Genomic DNA, 12,166 nt, shown 5'->3' on the forward strand with positions numbered 1-12,166 from the left:
AGCCAAAAACTCCCAAAACAACAATGATAGAAAACATGCTCAGGCAAAGTATTTCAGGCTGTGAAAAAATAAGCATAAGAAATTACTTAGCAAGAATGTAGCACTTAAGAAATTAAATTACAAAAGCAATGAAATATATTTTGTTATAGCAAAAATTTTATGAAGAAATAAAATGGCTTGTATGATATAATTATAGAGATGAAACAAATTAATTATTTAGGCAAGCCAAAAGAAAATTAAAGTAACACAAATGTAGGACTTTATTGCAATGTATTTATAAATAGACGTGTTCTAATGCTTAGATGACTGTCCATGCTGGATTCAGGGAACAGAATTCTCCTGAACAAGACACAGATCCTAAACGCTGGCACAAATATTTTGATATTACAGTTAAAGGCCTAATTCTTCAAGTGCACACCACACAACAGCACTCTCTTGGCCTAAACTGGGAGTTCCACTCACCAGTGGTTTGTAGGCTAGGGTCCTGAATGAAAGTACCCAAGTAGCATATCCTTCTGGTACTGAAGTTCCAAAGCTCAGTCCCTTCTGACAACTGTAGTATCTGTCTACAGTATGATTCCTGCATGACTTGCAGCTGAATAGGTCCTTGTGCATTGTTGCCATTGGATGAATGCTTTTGCGGGAATATGAAGGTGATGGTTTCATTTTTTTTAAAAAAATCTCCCTGACAACTATGAAAAGAAGTAGGATTGTTCCCAATTTTTTTGCCAAAAAGTTTTTTATCATCATCAAGATGCTTCGACTACCATTCCAGAGGACACGCTTCCATTCTGATGATGGGTTCTGATTGATAACGATCCAAAGCAGTGCTGACCTGATGCAAGTTCATTTTCATCCTCTGAGTCAGATGCCACCAACAGAAGGCTGATTTTGTTTTTTGGTGGTTCAGGTTCTGTAGTTTTTGCATCGAAGTGTTGCTCTTTTAAGACGTCTGACAGCATATTCCACACCTCGTCCCGCTCAGATTTTGGAAGGCACTTTAGAATCTTAAACCTTGAGTAGAGTGCTATAGTTTTCTTTAGAAATCTCATATTGGTACCTTCTTTGCATTTTTGTCAAATCTGCAGTGAAAGTGTTCTTAAATCAAACCTGTGCTGGTTGTCATCTGAGACTGCCATAAAACAAAATATATGGCAGAATGCAGGTAAAACCATGGAGCAGGAGACATACAATTTTCCCCCAAGGAGTTCAGTCTCAAATTTAATTAATGTATTTTTAAATTCTTTTAATTTGGAAGCACGTCCTTTGGAATGGTGGTCGAAGCATGAAGGGGCATATGACTATTTGGCATATCTGGCACATAAATACCTTGCAACGCCGGCTACTATAATACCATGCAAAAACCTGTTCTCACTTTCTGTTGACATTGTAAATAAGAAGTGGCCAACATTATCTCCCGTAAACATAAACAAACTTGTATGTGTTAGTGATTGGCTGAACAAGAAGTAGGACTGAGTGGACTTGTAGGCTCTAAAGTTTTACATTGTTTTGTTTTTGAGTCAGTTATGTAACAAAAAATCTACATTTATAAGTTGCACTTTCAAGATAAATTGATTGCACTACAGAACTTGTATGAGGTGAATTGAAAAATACTATTTCTTTTATCTTTTTTACAGTGCAAATATTTGTAATAAAAATAATATGTGAGCACTGTACACTTTGTATTGTATTGTAATTGAAATCAATGTTTGAAAATGTAGAAAAACATCCATAATATTTATGAAAAAATTAAATGGCTATTCTATTATTGTTTAAAACCGCAACTAAAACTGCGCTCAATGGCGATTAATTTTTTTTATTGAGTTCATTTGTTTTGAGTTAATGCTTGAGTTAACTGCAATTAATTGAAAGCCCTGTGATGGGGCCAGCCCTGACAGCTATAGGAGGGTGCTGGAAGGCATATATATCAGCCCTAGGCTTAGCAAATCTTTGTTCCCTGGGTGATCCAGCTGTGGCCACTCCAGGACAATTAGGCCAATCAGGCCAGCTGGGGCCAATCAAAGAGCTTGCCCCAGCAGTTAAAAGCCTCCCAGTCAGGCAAATAGGGGCAGCTGAGAGGGAGTTGAGCAGAGGAGCGGAGCAGAGCTGCTACAAGGTGTGGAGCAGCTAGTGTGGGTGTGGTGAGAGCACCCAGCCACGGGAGGTAAGAAGGAGCCTGTGCAACCAAGACCAGAGGACACCGGCCCCAAAGAGCCTGAAGGAGAGTCACGAGTCGGGGGGGGGGGGCTACAGACGAGCGACCCAGGGAAGGTAGTAGCCCTTGGACTAAGTTGTTTGAGGCTACTCCTCATAGGGTCCCTGGGTCGGGGCCTGGGGTAGAGGGCGGGACCGGGCCCTCCCCCCGCTCCACCCACCCAGCCACACCACCGGCATAGCCATAAGGAGCACAGACCCACGGGGCAAAACAGGCCCACCTCACCACAGCCCTAGTTACAACCCCTTTGCATCACTCAGATCAGGCGCAAGTGTAATCTGGGCACAAATACCCAGCAGAAAATTCCCCTGCTGAGAATTCCCCACATCTGTGCTACTGCCAGGTCTTGCATCTTTGCCATGTTTCTCCCATGATGTAAGGGGACAGTGCAGGTGAGAGAAAAGGCCAGCAGAATGATATGAAGGGCTGCGGGGAAACTCTACATCAGTTCTTCTTGTAGGGTCCATCCATTAAGGAACATACGCAACTGGAACAACTTAGAGCAGTCTACCATACAGCTAGGTGAGACTTGTTGTGAGAATAAGAGCTGTAACCAGGTCCCTAATGCATCTTGCTCTCTCCAGTGCCAAGCAGAGCTTTGGTCCAGGAAAAAAATCTAGCTCATAATATAATTTTTAACTCTGAACCACCATTAACTGTGTGATGATTTTGTTCATTATGAAAAGTCTAAAACTGTAGAATCAAATTCTTATCAAGGAAAAAAAAACTCATTGAGGTCTATATGAATTTTGCTTGAGTAATAACTGAGTACGGTCTTTGGTTACTGGTGCAGATAAAACTATATTTTTTTCTTAGGTGTGGGGGGAGTAGTGTGTTGTGGAAGATGCTGCATAAAATTGCTCAACTAGAACCAAAGAAACTAGAACCAAAGATATTCGTGAAAACACTTCTCCAAGATTTCTTTGTCATGACAATATCCATAACTCCACCCAATCTCTTCTCTTTCTTGACATGCTGAATTAGATACATGAGAATGCATGAAATAGTGATATCATCTTCATAAAAGTAAGCCTTGTATGTCTGGAATGGTGTTAATTTATTTTCTAGGGAATCTCCCATGCACAGTATCATATATGATTTTATAGACGTTTTTATATACTAGGCCCTTTTTCATAGGCTTTAACCTTTTTCCTTTTATCCATTCTTTTGACTCCAGGAATCTATCCCATTATCAATCTGACTTTGCTGTTGTTCTTGCAACTGCTTTCAGTGCTATTTCCTTATAATAATATCGACCATCTAGAGATCAAAATAATAGCAACTGATTTTCAACAGTGCTAAATATCTACCAACTCCCAATAAAAGAACAATGAGAACTGTGGGGTGCTGAGCTCTTTTGAAAATTTGGGCAATAGTCACAAACTGCAAAATTTGGATCTGAATCCTAACTTCTGCAGCATCAGCTCCAGATTTTCTAGTCAAGTCCACTCTTAGGACAATTTTCCATGGCATCAGTTTGGCTCACCAAGTCAAATTGGAATTGTAGCCTTGCCAAATATAAAAGCTCTTCATTGCTGTTGAGTGTACTAGTGGCATCCATGAGTTCTGCTGATTTGAATGACATTAAAACAATAGCACAGAAATGTGCAGGAAGTCTGTTAAAGGAGTTAATGGAGTAATTTTCAAAGAGGATAGCATTTTATAACATGCTGATTTCTAGGCACATATTTTGAACGTACAGTCTTTAGTGAATGAGAAATGTATTTGCAGGCATATTCCTACGGCTAGTTAAAAGACCATAACTAACTAGATGTGCTACAATACAGACAAACAATGGACTTGTTAAGATTTTCTTTTGCCAGACAATTACTTTCCCCTTAGCTCTGAAATTCCTTGCTTTTGTGGGCTTATATGTCTGGCCTTTATTATTTTAACACTAATTTTTAACATTCAATTTATAGAAATAGTCTACAATTGTTAATCAGTGCATAGCGATTTTTCAAGAATATTTTAATCATGTTTTCAGCAGTCCAGGCTTAGGACAAAATAACTGAGTGCCTGATTTTTTTATCATGCTGAGAGGCCTGGAAATATTCTGTTGAATTGATTACGGACACAGCCTTTCTGTACAACACAGATTGTTTGCATTTCCGGCAACCTGCCAGCACCATGGTGCAATAAGCTAGAGAAAAACTAACAAATTTATTTCTAAAACTAAGTCATGTATTGATTCTTATTTTTTATTAAATTTACTGTGGAGAAAGAAGAGAACCTCACATGTTTTTTCCTCCCTGGAAGGAGTAATTTTACAGCTTTTACTTGGAAGTGGGTTTGAGGGGGTTTTTATTTTGTCTGGCTATTTTTGCTGATTGTAGGCACATAGTAATACGAACATCATCCTGCATCATGGAGTGTGGAAAGCTTGTGTGAAATTGGAATGAAATAAAAATAAATGCAAAAAATAAAATAAAATAAAATCCATTTTTCACAAACTTTGGAAAGTAGTGATGGCAAATGGTGGTTGATTTATATCAGAGGTTAATGGAGAACTTAGTCCTTTACTACAAGTAGGAGAGGCCCTCAGTCTGAGATTCAAGCCATGATAATAGCTCCAGTGTAGTTTTTTATGTGGGGCTACTGATTTTACCATCACTGAAATGGTTTTCACACAACTTTGATTCATGGTTGCCTACTATATCATTAGCTAAGCACAGTCACCAAAGAGATTCAGGAAGAAGTTTCCTCAGGGTTAGTTATAGAAATTTTACCTGTTCTTCTGAGGCATTCAGGATTGGCTACCATCAGGGATAGGATATTGCTAGACTAAATGGAATGTTAAGGGAAAAGAGATATATGATTGATTGATATACAGGGTTTTGTATGGTGCTCCTCCCAAAGTTAGTTTTAGAGCACCTCTAACTGAAACAGTTAAGGCCTACATTTTCAAAAGTGACCAGTGATTTAAGTGCATTTAGTTTTCGGTACCCAATTTGAGACAACTTTAATGGATCTGATGCACAAAGAGGGTGTGTTTTGTGAAAATCCATCTTGGACTCGGAGTAGTATAAGACCATGGGAATATGAACTATAAATGGCCCTTGTTGCCAAAAAAAAAGGTCCTCATGTTTTTCAGCATAGAGTTCGATCTCCTTGGCTTTTTGTCACCACCTCCTAATTTTGATGTTACAAATTTTCCTTTGCCCTTCAGCCGTAAGTTGCATATATATCACTTTCTTCTGTTGGTGTAATATATTATTTTACCATATGCGATAAGTTTTCCTTTTCTGCTCAAGCAGGCCCAGAGTCTCAGCATCATTCTCAACAAACCAATTTTGGTGATGGTAAGTGACATACAAATAGACTCAGCACAAGCTGAGAAATTTTCATTATCATCATCAGCTATAGGAATGGCGGCGAACCTCTCTTTGAGATACTGCTATAGTTTCTCCCAAGTCTCTATATCTTGAAGAGACTGGGCATTACATTTCTTTAGTATTATCAAGGCATTGCCTTGCGATCTACAGCAGGGAAAATTCTTGCCTGTATTCTCTTAAATCAATTACTTCCCCTTGCTGAGGAAATACTAGCGGAATCTCAGTGCGGTTTCAGACCATCTCATGGAACAACGGATATGATCTTCTTTGCCCACCAAATCCAGGAAAAGTCTCAGGAGCAAAATCTGGACCTGTACATAGGCTTCATCCGTTTAATGAAGGCCTTTGACTCTGTCAATCATGAAGCCCTGTGAAAGCTGCTGGCCAGATTCCATTGTCCTCCAACATTTATTAAGGTCCAAAGGCTTCTTTGTGATCAGATGACTGCTACCGTTCTTTGTAACGGTTTAGAGATGGACCCTTTTGTCATCAAAACTGGGGTTAAGCAAGGTTGTGTTATTGCCCCAACCCTGTTCTCCATCTATTTAGCAGTCATTCTGGTCCTTGTTAAAGGCTGTCTCCCCTCTGGAGTTGACATTCAATATAGAATGGATGGGCAGGTTTTTAATCTTCAACATCTCCACTAGAAGTCTAAAATCTTCAGGGCATCCATTATTGATCTTCAGTATGTTGATGATTGTGCTATCTTTGCGCATATTGAGAATGGCCTTTAGCCCACACTGGAGCTTTTTGCACAAGCCTACCAAAGCCTAGGACTTTCACTTAATATTGAGAAGACTAAAATGCTCCATCAGCCTGCCTCAGGTCTTGCACATGATCCACAACAAATTACAGTTGAGGGACAGACTTTGGAGACAGTCAAACATTTCTGCTACCTTGGTAGACAACTCTCTCAAAATGCAAAAAATTGACAGTGAGATTCAGCATATGATTCAGTGTGCAACTGCTTCCTTTGGAAATTGCTTTAATGTGTTTTCACAGATCGTGATCTATGGAAGGACATCAAGATTCAGGTCAATAAGACATTTGTCATCCCTACACTCCTTTATGGGTGTGACACCTGAGTGACCTATTGACAGCACCTCAAGAGTTTGGAGAGGTATCACCAGTGTTGCCTCCGGAAGATCCTTCACAAGTGGAAAGATCACTGCACTAATACAGTAAAACCTCAGAGTTACGAACACCAGAGATACAAACTGATCAGTCAACCACACACATCATTTGGAACCAGAAGTACACAATCAACTGCAGAGAGAAAAGAAAAACATCAAATACAGTACAATACTGTGTTAAACATAAACTACTAAAAAAAAGGAAAAGCAGCATTTTTCTTCTGCATAGTAGTGTTTCAAATTTGTAATAAATTAATGTTCATTTGTAAACTTTTGAAAGACCAACCATAACATTTTGGTCAGCATTATGAACATTTCAAAGTTCTTTGGACGTTACAACCTCCATTCCCAAGTTGTTCATAACTCTGAGGTTCTACTGTACCAGCATTCTCACTGAAGCCAGTATCACAAGCATTGAAGCAATGATCTTTCCAACCCAACGAAGTTGGTGCATACGTTGTGTGTGGATGCTAGATTTTCACCTTCCAAAACAAGCTGTCTAGTCTCAGCTCACCTATGGTCCTAGATCTCGTGGTGGTCAGAGGAAATGCTACAAAGATACACTGAAAACATATCTTAAGAAAACTGATGTGGACATCATAAGCTGGGAAGAGCAAGCCACCAACCAACCTCAGTGGTGCCAGATCCTCCATCAGGCAGTGGCCTGTTTTGAAGAGAAGCATATTGCTCTTGAACCTGAAAAGAGAAGGAAGGAAAACTAGAGAACTTTCTTCCCACAGGCAGCTGACTCACTAGGAAATGTCTGTACCTATTTTGGGCAGATCTGAGGTTCCAGGATTGCACTCCTGAGTCATCTCAGGACCCATATGTAAATCCACGATAGAGATCCTCCTCGAATCAAGGGATTGCCGCTACTGACTCAGTATGACTAAGCCATTCTACAAATGTGTCTGACAGCTACACTAACATTTTACTAATGTTAGCTCTTATCGAGTTAGCACAAGTTTGTGTACGCAAACTAGGAATCGTACCTCTCAGTTTGGAAGATAGAGGTGGCTTGAAAATTAAATGTCATGCTGAATTGGGGCCATAATGAGGAATCTGTAAGGATATAATTTTTATTTAGAGATAATTCTGTTCATTTTTTTTTTCATATTTCTCTCTTTCTTTGCTTTTTCTGACTGCGGTCATCTGTATGAAAACTCTACTTCTTCTTGTATGTTGCACAAAACAGGGATTTTTGGCTGCTTTTGTAGAACACTTCAGTATGTCTCCATTGCTTATTTGAAGCTATAATCCTTCATTTCTAATTAGAAAGCAATGGACAAAGTTTAAAAGGCCCAGCAATTCAATTCACTTAGGATAAACCCCAAATTATTTAATTTCCAACTTCTTTCTCAACCGCCAACAGGTTTATTTGTCGAGCTGATTAAAAAATAGTGGAAAAAATAGTCACAACAAATATTTGAAAATTTTCATGAAATAAATTTTTCCAAATTCTTTTGAAATAATTACACTAGTTTAAGATTTTTAAAGCAATTTTTGTGTGGGGGAAAAAAATGCAAAATGATATTATATAGAAATATATAATTTATAATAAAATAACACTAACACAGAATACTAATGAATCAAAATTTGTCCACCATATTGTTAGGGGGGTTAATTTTTAATCCATCTTGGAGAAATAAAATCTCCCATTAAATCAAAATGCAGGAGATAACATGTATTGGCTCACACAGTTGAAAGATCCTGCTTTCTAACCTAAGGGACAGAGACATTTATCAACTTTAAATTTCCCATTCTTATCTACATTCACAATGAGGAACATCCTAGGAAGTAGTGTGATTAGATTATGATACCATATTCTTGTATGATTTGAAAGTTTTCATCTGAGAAGTGCCACTGATGCTCCTCTCTTCAGATTTTTGTATGTATTCTTTGGTCTATCATGAAAGGTTAAATAAGTGATTTGACTTTTTCACCTTAGAAACTGACACAAATAAATGCAGAATAGTTGAGAAAAGCTATCTTAGAGGAACATTCTCTTTTCTATGCTAATTTAATTACATCTCATCAATACAATTACAATTAATTATCCAAATTTCCCTGAACTGATCCTGTTTTTTAAAAAGTCTTGAACCAAGGATTTTTCCAATAAAAGCAAAAGCTTTGGACTTTTTCTAGATGGTAAATAGTAGAGGCTTCTAATGATTCATTCCCTCTTCATTTTTATTATTGTCTTCCAGCCTCCAATCTAAAAGCTCTTAGCATCATAATTACCTCTTTTGGCTTTTGCAAAATGTCACAGTGCCTATTTAGCCAATAGATCACATCACGCAGAGCTACAGCTTCACTTTTAAACACTGTATTAATAGTTTAAATGTCTGACAGGCTGAGTTATAATCTTGGCAACAAAATGGTCTGACTTGTGGCCTTTTTTAGATATCTTTTGCCTACTTTCTAAGGGAAAAGCTACATAAATACTTTTTCAATGGCAAAATATATCCTGGGATCCTGATCTAGCTATCTGTCTATATACATGGTTTAAGGTTTCAACCATGCCTCAAGAAAATAGAAGGGTTAGAATTAAATCATATTTTTCTGGTCATTGACATAAGTTGCTGATTTTCCATAATATAGTATCTGTCCTTTAGCATAAAGGAAAACAAATATGGGCTGATTTTTTCATAATCAGTATTTTCTTCCACAGGACATCTCAGCATCTGGCATTCCCTCCTTTCTCCTTTCCTAAAGTTGCAGAAGTCTTGTTAAGCCCATGTAAAGGCTACCTCAGAATGTGGTATAACTCTTAGACTATTAGCAGTAAAGTCAATCTTTCACACTGATGAAGTTATAATATGCCACTCCAACATCTGCTGCTCCATGTTTTCATTGTATATATTGATGTACCTTTGAGCTCCTCCTCTCATCTGCTCATTGATAAGTTCTTTGATGCCTTGGGTAAACAAAATGTCAGCCTGTTGGCAATAGACAAGCTGTGTGAAACTATCCATTTATTTTAGCAAATAGCCCTTTGCCAAGATGAGAATTTTTTCTATGTGCAGGAGTTGCATTTCATCCCTGTGAAAAACCTTCAAATAAGAATGTAATTACATGCTTTTTCTCCCATCCACTTAATAGAATATGATAAGCTGTTGCTACAGTACTTCTAACGGGAAGTACTCTCTATGGCAGTGTGGCAACATGACAGACACTGGTTGTTGAGAATGAACACATTGGGGGAACAAAGCACCTGGGCTGATGTGATCCTTAATATGGCTAACACTAAGATCAAAATGAAACTCTCAGATTAGAAGTGAACTAAAAAAACAAAAATATAATTGTACCTTTTATGGTCTGTAAAAATGTATTCAAAGTTATGTTTAATCTTTTAAAATTAAAAAAACATAGGAAGAAGAAAATTAAACCATACTCATACATCAGAAATGAGCATTCATGAATGAAATGTAGCCATGAGACATTCACATTCAATTCTATGTGAATTTAGAGTGAAGGGTATCATATCCTGTTGAATCTTCTGGACCATTTTTATATAGCATAATTATCCAAACTGGAATTTTGCATGGATTTGGAGGTTAAATACCACACTTGAAAAAATGTGCTGTGATTTTCAATGATCACAGTTGTTCAGGGCCTTAATTTTTGGTATCATGTGAAAAAGTCAGAACCTACAACAGAACTCTATAGAACTGCAGTGGGATTTGGGTTAGTTCAGAATCTGAAAGAAAAATAAGTGCCACTTACTAGGTCACAAACTGCTTCTTGAGTACTTTAAAAAATATATCTGTTTAGTTTTACTTGACATTTTTTCATCCAAATACTGGCTAGACCCAGACGCTATGAAATCTGACAGATCATAGCCTGAGGAAATGGGACTGCAGGTATCAACAAAAAAGAAACCAGAACAAGTCTGGGATCCTTTTCAGAACATCTTATTGCAGTTTCTTTACTAGGAGCAAGTTAAATGTGGGCAGGCTGGTGGCTCAAGTTACATCAGGCTACAGCCGCTGCAGTTATTACTTGTGTGTGTGCCCACTTGGCTTCTTGTGTTGACAGTGTGTATCCTCCCCAGGACGCTTATATCAATGCAAAATGCAGTGCACCATGGGTAGGTGGCCCACTATGCAACTTGCCATTTTCCTGGGCAGGGTCTTTTGAGAAGTTAATGCAATGTCTGATGGGACCAAAATGCCTGCTGCAGCTCCTTGGCTTTCAAGCGGCATTGTTGCTATCCCTTTTGTAGCCCTTCTCCTGCATCCTCTGAGCAATCTGCTTGTAGATATCCACATTACTAAGGCCGGATAAGAGCTGTGCCAGCACAGCCCCTTCTGCCCCCAAGCATAGAAGTCCAACACCTCCTGTGTGGTGCAGGCAGGAGTCCATCTGGAGTATGTAGCTGGAAAGTTACTCTAAGCAATGAAGAGCTGCTAGGTGTACTCGCCAAGCCAGGCAACCAGAAGAAAGGAATTTCAAAAATTCAGAGGGATTTAAAGGGGAAGGATAGCTTCCTGTCTACATGGCCCCTGGGCAGTGGAGTTCACAAGAGAAGTTACTGTGGGGCATTGTGGGACAGCTCCTGGAGTCCAGTTACAGTCAACGTAAGTAATTCAGTATCTACACTGACATTGCATCAACCTAATTACATTGACCCTGACTATATGCCACTCAGGGAGGTGGTGTTATCAAGTCAGCGTAGGGGGCACTTACATCAGCAGGAGCCAAATTTAAGTGAAGACACTTCCACAGCTAGGTTGACGTAAGCTGGCTTGCATTGACCTACCTGTGTAGTGTTGACCAGGCCTCAGATCCAGAAGATGAATCTCTTCCTAACTAGAAATTTCAGGTTCAAGATCAAGAATTCTCTTCAAGCAATACTAAGTTTGGAACTTCTGAAAATACTGTTCTCCAGCTGCTCGAAGAAAGGAAGAAGCCTGATCCAAACGTTCTTTTTAAGGCTAGAATTCCCACTGCATGAAATCCCAGCCTCAGTGAAGTCAATGGCAGTTTTGCCAGAATAAGGAAAGCAGGATATGGGTTTTAAGGTTTTGGTCTTCTGGCTTAGTGGCTATTGAATCTGCAACATTTCCAAGTTGGATGTTATTAAAATTTAAACAATGCAAACAGATTATATGATTCTGAATAGAAATATCTAAAGTAGATATTCTAACTATGACTGTATGAAAAATTCACAGTGATATTTTAAGTGGCCAAGGAAGAAAGTGGTTCTCTCACTGTGTATCATTTGCAGAAAATTAAAAGTTTCTCTGGTGAAAACTGGTAGAAATTCACAGCCTTCAGTGCAAGATACCAAAAATTTGCCATGCCTTCACTAGAGTTACTCATGTCCTTCTGCAGGAGAATAGGAACCCTCTTTTATAAAGTACATAAATACAGAGAGAGACAATTCTGTAGCCCAAAATCACAAGGGCTGAGATTTGCCATTTAGTACAGGCAGCAAATCGGTTTCCCTTCACAGTGCCAGGTCAGCACTTGAACACTGA

Source organism: Emydura macquarii, unplaced genomic scaffold, assembly GCF_026122565.2.
Source record: "Emydura macquarii macquarii isolate MOO-44397 ecotype Brisbane River unplaced genomic scaffold, CSIRO-AGI_Emac_v2 contig_2636, whole genome shotgun sequence".
In the NCBI taxonomy this organism is placed as follows: Eukaryota; Metazoa; Chordata; order Testudines; family Chelidae; genus Emydura; species Emydura macquarii.